Source organism: Neovison vison, chromosome 8 (assembly GCF_020171115.1).
Source record: "Neovison vison isolate M4711 chromosome 8, ASM_NN_V1, whole genome shotgun sequence".
NCBI classification, from domain to species: Eukaryota; Metazoa; Chordata; class Mammalia; order Carnivora; family Mustelidae; genus Neogale; species Neogale vison.
In genome coordinates this window covers 44,503,394-44,515,571 of record NC_058098.1, presented here as the reverse complement: position 1 = coordinate 44,515,571, position 12,178 = coordinate 44,503,394, and the positions used below count along the sequence as shown (strand labels likewise).

Sequence of the window (12,178 nt, the reverse complement as noted above, 5' to 3'; positions counted from 1 at the left end):
GAGGGAAAGGCCATGCTTTTAATCAACATGCTAGGAAACTAGAGGAATCTCAGTCCTGTTTAGCTGAATCTCTTGTGAACACTGCATGTATAATGAGTGATTTCAATTGAAACCAGTTGGAGATCCATCATATTATACCCAGCACTTGGAAAAAAAGGCCAAGAGAGGGTTGGGATTGGGGGTAAGGCTAGTCTGTTCTTTTGTGTCATACTGAGCCATTATTTAACCCATCCACTTAGATATTATGGAGTCATGTTCAGGAATGCATCTGTGCTTGACTCACTACTGTTGATTAAGGCTTGGAACATTAACTTGTGCGTGTTGTTTGAGAGAGGCAAATAGTTTCCTTCAGTAAAACAGATCACCAAGGTCTGGTTGCCCTGGTGCTGGTTAACTGGTCTTGTATGTAGCACTTTTCACTGTTCTCTTTAGAGTCCTTGGGTATAGCTCCAAGTCCCCACACCCTCCCATACTCTTTGGACCAGCTTTACCCTCTTACTACTTCCCATGTCCTTGAGTTAATAGATCTTCAACCTCTATTTCTTCCCTTCTTTTTGTGGAAGAGTAATTGTGAAAAACTTTTTTGAATAGATACTTTTGACCCATGTTTGGACTTTTTATCTGTATCCTTATTTTGGCCACAGAACATAAGAAGTTATCTGTCAACATGCCAGTTATGTTTTTTCTTGAGCCAGGACCTTGTAGGTCCTGGGGGAGGAGACCATGGATCAAATTCCCTCAAGGGCTTTGCTCTTGCATGTGCATAGAAACACATGAAATGCCAGAATAAAATATCTCATTTGTTTTCATCCCGTGTTGATTTGCAAATGAAATTCTGTAATGATAGCTCTCAAAAAAAAAAAAAAAAGCGTTTGGGGGCTTCTGTGTGGCGCAGTTGGTTAAGCATCCCACTCTCAGCTTCAGGTCAGGTCTTGGTCTCTCAGGGTTGGGAGATGGAGCTCTTCCCCCCACCCCCAAGGGGGCTTTATGCAGTGGGGAGTCTATTTGAGATTCTCTCCCTCTCCATCTACTCTTTCCCCTGCCTGTGCACTCACTCTCTCTCAAATAAATAAATCTTAAAAAATAACTTTTGTGGGGTGCCTGCGTGGCTCAGTGGGTTAAAGCCTCTGCCTTCGGTTCGGGTCATGATCCCAGGGTCCTGGGATCAAGCCCCACATCGGGCTCTCTGCTCCGTGGGGAGCCTGCTTCCTCCTCTCTCTCTGCCTGCCTCTCTTCCTACTTGTGATCTCTGTCTGTCAAATAAATAAATAAAATCTTTAAAAAAAATAAAAATAACTTTTGTATAAGGAGGGGAGAGGGAGGGATGAATATTTATTTTATTTATTTATTTATTTTTAAAGTGTGAAGGATTTGTCTTTTATAAATTTTTTAAAGATTTTATTTATTTATTTGACAAACAGTGAGAGAGGGAAAACAAAGGAAGTGGGAGAGGGAGAAGCAGGCTTCCCGCTGAGCAGGGAGCCAGATGTGGGGCTTGATCCTAGGACCCTGGGATCATGACCTGAGCTAAAGGCAGATGCTTAATGACTGAGCCACCCAGGTGCCCCTGAATGTTGATTTTAAATAGTTTAATCTGATTTCTAAGGTACTTAGGATGGTCTGAACAGCTGTGAAAGAGGCATTTAAAACCAATTCCCAGCTATTTAGTTTTATATTTGGATTGGGAGCGCTAAGTGAGGAAATGAGTATGGGGACAGCAGGTCCCAAGGCAAGGAAAATTCAACACTAAGGAAACTGCAGGGGTGGTTGGTGCTAAATATCTAGACTTTGGCATGCAGAACTGTGATTAAATTACTCTCATGAGCTGCAGGAAGACTGGTTTTTATTTCCGCTTATACCGAGAGGACTACACAACACCACCAACACGAGATGACTGTTGGTGCTCCCCTGGGTGAAGCAGTCATCCAACCTCCCATGCCCTTGGGCTGAGTCATCTGCTACTCCACTTCCTGGCTCTGATGGTTCCTGGCTTCGAACTTGACCACTATCCAGCTGGGCCCCAATTTTCATTTCAAAAATTATAGCCTAAATGTCCTCCCGGTGGGACCTGTCCCCACACTCATTACCAAAAGCTGCTGTTACATAAACCACTCTCCTCCTTGTTATATCTTCTGCCCCTTTTTTGCTAAGTGCAATGACTTTGTTGGTTGAGGTTTTTTGGTTGCTTTTTTTAATAGCCTCACAGGAGAAATCTCTCATCTTGCAAGTGAAGCAAAAATCTGGTGGGACTTTGGAAGGTAAAGAATAGAATCAGTTCCCAATTTCACTGTAGTAAGGAGACAGACCAGCTTAGTTGATCAGTACAATGCAGGAATCTCCAATGTTAATAATGTATCTGGCAGCATATCCCCTGTGGGTCCACATCTAAAGAGAGGGGTGAATTTCAGGATGAGGTGAGATACACCCTGAGTTAGATCTTGGCTTTTCAGTTCTCTATAGTTTCTCCTTTACCCTCAACTTATTAACTAAAATATAACCCTATTGCCCTCCAAATTCACCAATCCATCCCCAATTTCAAATGTGTTGTTCTCCATTATCTGTGTCTATCCCTGTTTGGCCTTGCTTTTCTTTCTTTCTTTCTTTCTTTTTTATAGGCTCCACATCTAGCATGATGCCCAGGGCTGAGCTTGAACTCAGGATAATAAGATCGAGACCTGAGCTGAGATCAAGAGTAGGACACTTAATAGATGGAGCCACCCAGGCTCTCCCCACCCCCATCCAAATGGCAATTCTTACAACATACACTGACCAGTGACAATATAGAGTACAAATCGCGTCTTCTGAAGGGCAGAGCGACTATCTACATGCAGAGCTTCTCAAAGCTCTTACACTTCTTGGTGTTTGTACAAATCACCTGGGGACCTGTTTAAATACAGGTTCTGATTCAGTAGGTCTGAGTGAGGCCAGAGATCCTGCATTGCTAACAAGCCCCCAGATGATGCTGCTCCTGCTGGTCCAGCAACCACACCTTGAGAATGGCTGCTCCAAGGCGTACTCCTGTTTCAGGGCAAAGCAGAAGGGGCACCTTCTCCATACTATGGAAGGAACCAACTCAGTCCCTTAATAATCCTCTCCCTGCTCTGTCTCATAATGCAACTGCTAATTATATGCAATTCTTTACAAGAAATTTAAATTAATTTTAAAAGACTAAACACTTTATTCCTAGTTGCATGAGCACCCTCTCAAAGGCTCAACAGCTACACCTGCCGACAGCTACCATATTGGACAGCAAAGATGTAGGGCATTTCTATCACTTCAGAAAGTGCTACTTGACAATGCTGTTCTCTAAAAGTTCCAAAAATCTCTTTCTAGTTAAAGCCGCTAGCTTAAGCCCCACCCACACTTTGAGTAGCAAAAACCTGTGGAACACGCAGCATTTCTTTCAGAATCTGCACAATATCACAAATGGTCTGATTATACTTCCGCGGGCCCTGGTTCTGAATCTTGGACACATGTAGAAACACCTGGGAGCCTGATACAAGTAACCAGGTAACCCAAATCAGAATTATGGTGAGGGGTAGGGTGGGCGGAGTGGGATGGGCACTGGGAGACTTAAATGCATCCCAGGTGATTCTAATGTGGGACCAGGGTGGAGTCACTGCTTTAGGCAGGAGTTCGATACCATGACCTGCACTGACACGCAGAGTGAGGAGGGTTAGGAAATAATTTCTGGGCATGTCAAAATACATGGCTTTCTGCAGTGGGAGGGGAGGAGTGTAGGGGCTGCCTCCGTCCGAGCAGCCAGCAGTCTCCTTGATTGTGTCTACGCACAGATTTTTTCAGTGACTCCATTTTCCCGTGATGTCTCTGAGAAACAAGATTGAGGCTTTAAAAATTATTATTATTTTAAAATTCTAATAGGAGCCAAGAAAGCGGGGCCTCTGCCCAGTGCAGTTGAGATAGTCAGGGACCATGGGAGCAAGCCGTAAGTGAAAAGCCTTATGCACCTGCGACGCTTTCTGTTTGCTGTTATTATTAAACTGCTTCGCTCACAGAGCAGAACTGCTTCCCCATTGACAAGCTGGACCTAAACCAGAGGACGGGGCTCCAAAAGGAAGGAAGGGGCTGCCTGAGTTGCCTACCAGTATCGACCAATCAGGAAGAGACCCTTCCAACCAATCAGAACCATGTGGCCCTCCCCCTCCTTCCCTCATTAGCATATTGTACCTGGTGTGGGACCTGAGTGGGAATTTTCTCCATATGAGCAGGCTTCCACTTTGTTTGAAGAGGACAGCCTAACTGCTCTTTGCTGGTGTTGTGGAAAGCACATGTGACCTCAGCAGGCTACGTGTGGTTAGGTCTTCTGAACTGCATCAAGCTGGACCATTGCAAACCCGTTTTATGGTTCGTGTCCAAAGAATGCCCGGAGATTTCCTTAACAAGCTGCTGATTTAATATTTACTAATACACTCTACAGATCTCACCATTAATGACCATGATTCTTCTCTAGGGAAAAGCCCAAAATTTAGTAAGCACTGAACCAAGCACTGTCATTTTTCCCCCAAGGAAAGCATGCGGTGGATGCAGATACCGACAGCTACTCCCTCAATCTCAACCCCTCCAGGCCCTAATAAACATTGTGACTCATCGTGCTGCATCAAATCATGAATTTTTTTTAAAGATTTTATTTATTTATTTGACAGAGAGAAATCACAAGTAGATAGAGAGGCAGGCAGAGAGAGAGAGGGGAAGCAGGCTCCCCGCTGAGCAGAGAGCCCGATGCGGGACTCGATCCTAGGACCCTGAGATCATGACCCGAGCCGAAGGCAGCGGCTTAACCCACCGAGCCACCCAGGCGCCCCCAAATCATGAATTTTAAGTGTGAGTAAAGATAAAACGTAACTCTGACCTTCTGATGGCCATGAGACCTACAAGAAAATGAATAACATATAATCACAATGATTGCAATGTTCTCTCTATTCTACATATTGTAACTATTTAAAATAGACTTTGTCCCCAGATTGACTTACATGTGAAAGGGAGGTCAACTACATGAGGAGTTCTCCAACTTTGATGTATGTTAAAGTGGCCTCATTCAAGATGCCTAGCCTCTTTTCCCAGTCATCAGACTAAGATTGGGAGCATTCCACCAGCCCTACTGGAAAGTCCTGACACACGTCATCTGCTTATCACAGCTTGGCTTCTCTGGAGTCCTGTGGCCCAGCAGTCCTTGCATCCTGTGGAATTCCTTGTTCCCCAGAGAGTAAATCCTCTGGAGTTTTTTTTTTTTTTTTTTCCAATTTATTTATTTTCAGAAAGACAGTATTCATTATTTTTTCACCACACCCAGTGCTCCATGCAAGCTGTGCCCTCTAGAATACCCACCACCTGGTACCCCAACCTCCCACCCCCCTGCCACTTCAAACCCCTCAGATTGTTTTTCAGAGTCCATAGTCTCTCAGTTTTTTTTTTTTGTTTTTTTTTTTTTTAGAGGTCCAGAACTCACACTACATTTGGGGATTAGAAAGCATAAATATATTTCCAGCCATTGCCAGCAAAAAGCAGATATGCCACTTTTTTCTTTGAAATGAATGTGTTTTTAGTCTCTGAAACCCTAAAAATTCTTTCTGAGCATGACAAGGGATGAGAATTTGTCAAAGAGTTTTGGTTTTTCTAAGAGATACTATCCAAATTATAAACATTAAAAAAAAAATCCCAGCAAGAGTAAAGATGGAATTCCAATTACAGGGGAACTGTAGCATCCAGAATAACTTGCAAACTCTTTTTTATCTCAAAACTCATGCCAGGCTTGCTGACTTTCTATAAAATATGTACTAATTTCAAGAGGAAATCATCTTTTCTCTAGTCTAAATTAATAGGATGTCTACTTTAGCAGGGACCTCAGTGATCATGTGATCCTACACAGTCATTTGGGAGAAATTCAGATACCCATATGACAGGATGGGATAGGACTTCTGCCCTGGGGTCCAGACCTAGCTGGCTCCACTGAATTATGGCTTTCACAAGAAGAAGGATACTATTATGGCCACTATGTCATTATCTAGAGTTCAAAAGTTGGGTTAGAAATGTTCCCTGTTTTTAGACATGGGGACAAATTGTACAGTATATGGAATATAGTTAATAATAGGTAACTTTTTATGGTGACAGATGATAGCTAGATTTATTGTAAGGTATATATATATATATATATATATATATCTTATTGTAAGGTATATATAATGTCTATATATAAATGTTAAATCACTATTTTGTACAGCCGAAACTAATATAACTTGTATGTCAACTACAATTCAATTTAAAAAATGTTCCAGTTTTTATTCCATGTATCACAGAACCTGTGATTATGCAGGTAAACATAATCTATAGTTATGCCCTGACCACCCCTCACTGTTCTGAGGACTTTGAGTGGTGCACATCACATTGCCACTCAGTTGGCAAAGAGAAGCTCTGAAAGACCCACCTCTGGCCACCTTTGAGCCAGCAAAAGGGAGAAATCGGGCCAGACAGCCTATGAGGTGGGAAAAAATGCCAAGTGGGAACAGTCAGGACCGTGGACAGTAGTGAAGCTTGAGAGAAGAAAGGGACCAGGTGGGACTTGAGACGGGTCCTCACTGGTTTCCAGACCACTGAGTCACAACTGGTGACTCTCAGAAGTAACAGTGATACATGACATCGATTTTCCTGATGAGGTACAGGGGAAAGCTTAGCACTCACACAAAAAGGCTCTCTTGTTCCAGAATTCCTGTATAGAAAATATGAAACTTTCTGTGTAGCCAGTCAACCCATGTTAAAATACTAAGGGGACACAACTTCTTTCTGAAACAAACACTAAAAGGCAGTTTAAAAATGTGGATTTCTATTAGATGCCTTTTGGGAATAATGTTAACAATTCTGTTACAGTGTTCCTCCAAAACACATTGAAACCCAGTGCCTCCAACTCCAACGGATTGATTTGCTTCATTTATAACAGATGAGTTAATTTCTTGGCATGGATTTCCTTTATATATTCAAATTTGTTTGTCCTCCTAAGGCATGTGTTGTTAGTTAATATTCAGGTGGCAGATGAAATCCTGCCTTGAAGTCTAAAGGGCTCCTTCTACGGTGGAGGGGTCCTTGCATTCAGGAGACAGGAAACGTCACATTTGGTTGTAACGTGACTCGTGTGGTCTCATATTAACACTGTTACCCTGGGAGCATGTTTCATGATCAATGATGTCCCCTCTAGGAAGAGAGGCTGGCAATGGCTCCACAGTGCATAGAGAGATTTAGGGAGTGATGTAGAACATCTCCTTGCTTTGGGGCACAAGGCCCCTACTGCTACCACAGGCAAAGCATAAAATGTTTTATTTCTGGAAAGGATAACTTTCCCCTCCTCCTTGCCTCCCCTCCCAATTATGCACACCGATATCTAAATGCGCTTCCTGACTCTGAGCAAAACCTTTAGTGGACAGAAAAACATGGCTTTGACCACCTCATTTTAGAGCACAGGGTGTCCCTGAGGTTCCTGTAGAAAAGCCAAAAGCCCACATCCGAGTTAAGGTCTGGCTATGGGCACAAACCAAGCCCGTCCTGTCCCCTGCCCGGGAGTGGCAATCATTTTCCAGGTGGACACTGACGGGGGGCCATAGCCTGCATATGGAGGTTTCTCCATGCCTGGCAGGAGGTTATGTGTGACTGGCCACGTTCTACTTTGATTTTTTAGGCGTGTATGTAAAGTGAGTTTGTATGATTGAAGCATTTGCGGCCTTGAAGGCTAATACTGTTGTAAACTCTTTTCCTTCTTTTCTGAGTCATGACATCTTTGTTAGATAGATTTGCATCAGAATAAACTTTTTAGATTAGAAAGTTAGTTGTACATGGTTGTAATGTGTGAATGGGAGTTCACGGGCAGGAAATTTCTCGTGTGTTTGCCATTAGTTTCTCTCGTTAGAGGTTTTTTTTTTAAGATTTTATTTATTTGAAAGAGAGAGTAAGCGTGCAAGTGGGGGGAGGGGCAGAGGGAGAAGAGGAAGCAAGGAATCCCAATGGGGACCTTGACCCCAGGACCCAGGGATCATTACCTGAGCTGAAGGCAGACACTTACACGAGGCACTGAGCCACCCAGGTGCCCCTCTCTTGGTGGAGTTTATAACTAATGCCTTTTCAACTTGAACAAATTGGTGGTTGCCTATGTCCATCTCTACTGAGCTGATAACTCCACCCAGAATCTTGGCTTTCTCTCATCTCATCTTAAATCATTAACTTTGATCTTTTTTTTTTAAGATTTTATTCATTTATTTGACAGAGAGAGAAATCACAAGTAGGTAGAGAGGCAGGCAGAGAGATGGGGGGGAAGTAGGCTCCCTGCTGAGCAGAGACCCAGATGCAGGGCTCAATCGCAGGACCCTGAGATCATCACCTGAGCTAAAGGCAGAGGCTTAACCCACTGAGCCGCCCTGGTGCCCCTGGTTTGGTTTTAATTTAAAAGCTGTTTTTGGCAGGAAGCAAACATATTGCAGGATGATAGAGAATTCACATTATCGAGTTACCCAAATTTCTTTTCTTACTTCAGCCATTTGTAAATCTCAGTGTAAAATTTTGAAAGAATGAAATAAATAATACACCTGTGTGTGTGTTTGTGTGTGTGTGTGTGTTGCATAAGCTGTAATATCAGCTGGGACAAAGGACATTATTTACGCCAGTGGTTCTCAAAGTGGGACCCAGATTCAGCCGTGGTAGCATCTGGGGGTTGGTGAGAAATTCAAATTCTTTGACTTACTGAACTGGAAATCCATATTTGAGTAAGTCTCCTGGTAATTCTAATTGGCACTTAAATTTGGGAAGCTTGGATTTTAGACCACGAAGGTAGGTAAATGCATTTTCTCATACATGAAGTTGAATAGAGTATTTGACTTCTAAGCAACTGGAAGGAATATTTCAGCCTGACATGACAATAAAGTTTTAGATATTCTGAAACTGGTTGTTTGGACCTGTCAAAGTCAGCAAAGTAAATTCTGAAACCATAGCAGTGGACATTTTGCTTTAAACCCATAGTTGTTAGAGCATCTGAACATATCCCGCAGCAAGCATGGGAGGGAAATGATACATATGATTTATGTATCAAAAAGAAGGACACAAACCTAAGTAGAGTACATCTTTATTTCTGCAAGAATTTAAAAGTATTAACTTTCTGCTGAAAGCACCTTAGTGCATAAGTGCCTTTTTTATCAATGGCCTGTGGGTCTGGCTCACAATCTCTTGAAACAACTGCCAGGGTCCTGAAATTATTTGTCACACTTCATTCCAACTTTTGTATGCAGTTTTCTGGAATCAGTTACTGGACAAATTGTCTCAACAAAACGAAAGAGGTGATATCACCATATTCAATTTTTGATAAACAGGGTAAGTTTGAAGTCTCACAAAAAAGAATTATCATGTATGTATATATGCATACATTTTTGTAAGTTAATTTTAGCAGGAAAACCCTGAAGCGGCATATATGCCAATGTTGTCTTAAATTTTCCCTTCTCTCCTACCTGTTGTGAAAGAAAAGACCAAAACCAAAATGAGTAGTAACTACAACTATTCACTACATTTAACATCTCTACAACTTGGTAAGTGTGTTTGCCAAATTGAAGCTCGGTAAAAAATTAATGGGACTACTGGCCACAATTTATTAAGGAAATAAATGTTCTGAGTGCAACAGGAAGCTATCTAAGAACTTTTGGTGGAGTTTTATTGCTCTGCCCTGGGTTTTGAAACTAAGCAGAAAGCTTAATGTGAAATCAATTCTGGGACATCACATCGTCTATCTTATGCATGTTGCTAATCCCAGGCTTGTCCATGGCTTTAGCGTCTAACTTTTCAGCATCTCTAAGTGCCCCACATCTCTGGAGGATCATGCCATGGACACATGGCATTTTATTTATCAGAGAAACATTGGCTGAACCCACACAATTCCTCCTGAAGTTGTATCATAACAGACAGCCGGATATTGGGACAGTTTTCAAAGACCTATTGGATTGTTTTCATAGAGAGTTTTGATGTCAGATAGATGGTGTGTATGTGTGTGGGGCTGTGTATGTGGCAGGGAGTGTGTGTTGAGCAGCTATTGCAAAAAATAGAAAAATAAACAAGACTCAATAATTAGTATGAACCTACACAAGATTCAACATGGAAATCCCATCTACTTCAAAATTACTGATCAAAATGGGTCAAAGTAATTGGATAATTAGCCTGTGAATGGGACAATCATCCAATTTTGAAAAGGTGAAATAAATAAATCTTAGAAGGAGCACCACCAACACCAGTTTCTCACTTCCAATTTCTCCCAAGAGTCTGAATATTTCCATGACCAGTTAGGTAAAGCTCTAAGGCTATATGTTTTATTACATTGTATTGCAAGAAGATATTATTCCTATTTTATATACCACAATTCAAAACCATCTGGACCTTAGAATATAATCATCTGGACCCCTATTTTTAAACACTTAGGTTTTTCTTTGAAGCCTGTGTGCATAAAGTGGGTTCAGTGTCTTGCTGTCTGAGACATACAGAATCTCAAATCTCTAGCATTCACATTCATGACCACAAACTGTTAAGTGTCTGCAGCAACAGACTTAGGAAAACATAATCACCTACTTATCCTCCAGCCAGGCCTTTTTGGAAGCAGATAAAAAACAGGTACCTACAAAAGGGCCCTACTCCTAAAAAGGTCGGTCCCGTACTTTCCTTCAGAAGGGGGCAGAAGCCTTCTGGAAACTTCCTGGTGTTGTGGCCTCTCAGTGCATCCAACGCCACCTATGTTTGCCGGCAGGGGCCCAACAGGCCAGGCATGGTTGGGAATATATTTTCCAGAAGCAGAGAACTTTCTGGCAATTCCTCCTTGTGAAGTCAACTCAGATGTGATAAGGAAGAAGTGTAAATTCCAGTATCTGCCTTCCCTTGCCCCCTTATGCACAATATCACAACCTGGGGAGTTCTCCAGCGCACTCCAGAAAATTGCAGAGAGGGTTCCTTGGTCTCTGGGGTTACTGTCAGGTACCGCCTACTGAAGCAACGTTCTTGCTTCATATCCATTCTAACCCCTCCCAGATAAATCCCAGAGCAGTGGAAGCAGTGAAAATAGCAACATCAGCTCTTTTGCATCATTGGAGAGCCTGCTCATTTAGAACCACATTTTCAGTCGGTAACTCAAGACACAGTCATGCATGGCAGGGATCTAGGCAGAAATAGGCCAACTGCTCATTTCATATAGAAAACTGTCCCAGTTCCTAGGTTGGCAATCATTATGCATGGGAACTTTACCTTAACCCATGATTTTTTCTTTGAGAAATTTAGCATGGAATGACAGTGTCTAAAGATATCATACAAAGCATGCTTGAAAGGAAAACTTCAAGCTTCAGATCAAATGTTTTGTCTGAGACTAAAGCTAATTAAGACCAATATAAAAAGCACCAATCAGAACAATGAAAATACCCTGTCTGTGGCCAGCATGTATTTATAAAATGCACAAAGAGAGTGATAAAACATTTTTAGATATCAACACTCAAAGCTAAGTACCTTTCCCTCCAACCTAGGGGGGAAAATATATATATATATTTTGTGTATATACACATAATAATACACATATATAATACACAATACATAATCTATATATTATATATAATACACAATATATATAATATATATACACACACCCAAATATATATGTGCATATATATATTTTTTTTATTTATCTTTTTTTTTAGTAGGCCCTACACCCTGGTGGAGCCCAGCACAGGGCTTGAATTCACCACCCTGAGATCAAGACCTGAGTTGAGATCAAGAGTCAGGGACTTAACCAACTGAACCATCCAGATGCTCCAAGAGGAATATATATGTATTTTTACATAATTAAATAAAAGTTGGTGCTGTGGCTTACTGGCAGATTTTCTTCTGATTCCTATAAGTGAATTCTGTTGCTTCAGGCGGAAACATGGCTTGTTCACTAACCTTGGTCTACTTTTAGATCTGGGTAATTATTTCTTGGGAGTTACTCAGGATAAGAATGGGGCTTATTACAAAATTGTGTTAGTCTCCCTTTGTAGGAGTTAGCTTCAGGGAAGTCTGAATTTTCGCAACTGAAAAGTAGTCAGATCAGACAGGATAAAGAACTTGAACGTTGCTGAACATTATCAGCAGAGCTGGAATTTCTTCCTCTCACTCCAGCTGAAAG

The 12,178-nt window shown here is 41.8% G+C and overlaps 1 long non-coding RNA gene across 1 annotated transcript in view; it reads left to right on the top strand.

The window, feature by feature from the left end:
* The window catches only part of LOC122916306, a 28,219-nt gene extending 16,481 nt beyond the window's left edge, over positions 1-11,738 (top strand). The window contains exon 4 of the long non-coding RNA XR_006386160.1: positions 11,712-11,738. This is a non-coding gene — a long non-coding RNA (uncharacterized LOC122916306). The remainder of the gene's footprint in view (positions 1-11,711) is intronic.
* The last annotated feature ends 440 nt before the right edge of the window (positions 11,739-12,178 follow it).